Here is a 1169-nt window from a genome sequence, read left to right on the forward strand (position 1 = left end):
AGGCAAGCCACAAACAGAAAGGGCGAACGCCCACAGAGCCGCCAAGAGCATGGGCACATCCAGAAGAAGAGAACCAAAGGAAGCAGACCCTTGGAACGCCCACCAAGCAACAACAGCAAGATCCGAGGCGGGCTAGCGGCAAGTGTGCAGACCAGGAACAAGCCACACAGGAGGCAAGCAGCGGGGACTCCAGAGACAGCAGCAAGACACCCCAAAAAGCAAAACGGGACGTAGCACAGCACCGAACTCAAGTCCCCCACAAACCCCAGCACCCCCAGGAGGCACCGACCCAGGGACAAGACACACGCCAGAAGGCACACCAGTCATCACCCCAGGACCGGCACCAGCAGGCGAACAGAGGACCCACCAACACCGGACATCAGGATAGCAGTGGCCGGACTCGCACCCACGGGCAGGAGCGCAAGCGACACCAGAGGCACAAGAAGAACCACGGAGCCCAGCGCCACGCAGCACCATGAAGAAACAAAGCGTGGGCGGAAACAGCCAGAGCGGGGGCCCACAACACAACAAGGCCCCCACCGCAAATGTAAACGTGAAAAAAAACCACATACACAAGCAGCAAAGGGACAAGACACCCCAGCGCTCCATGCCACACAAGCATGCACAAGCAGAGGCACCGCGCCCAGGACACCCAAGGCAAAGGAGAGTCATAGGGGCAGCAAAGGCACCAGGCGCGACACACGAGGACACAGGAACATGCGAAGGCCACGGGAATAGCAAGTGACCCGCCCAGAAGCACAGGACGCAGCGTGTCACCGCCGAGACCCGAACCCGGCACACAAGACAGGAGGGGTCAGCACCAGCCGAGAGGCGAACACCACACCCCACAGCAGATGACACAGGCGGGCCAGCAAAGGGAGGACCAACACACAGCAAGAAAGGCGCCAAGACCCCTCAAAGCATCGGACCAGAGGGCAGGCAACAGAACCAAAAAGAATGACCCACACACAGAGCTCACAGCACCACAGGGTCGGAAAAAATCACAGCTCCGGACAACTGCCACAAACCCTCCAAAAGAGACAACAGGAATGTGAACAGGAAACACCCCAGGACAGCCAATGGCACAGCGTGGTGAGCCCACACAGCAGATCCAAGCAGTGGCAGAGCGTGAGACCCTGCAGCCCCTCGTTGTTCACCCTCCGGGGCAG

This window comes from Lissotriton vulgaris, unplaced genomic scaffold (genome assembly GCF_964263255.1).
Source record: "Lissotriton vulgaris unplaced genomic scaffold, aLisVul1.2 SCAFFOLD_2820, whole genome shotgun sequence".
Lineage (NCBI taxonomy): Eukaryota > Metazoa > Chordata > Amphibia > Caudata > Salamandridae > Lissotriton > Lissotriton vulgaris.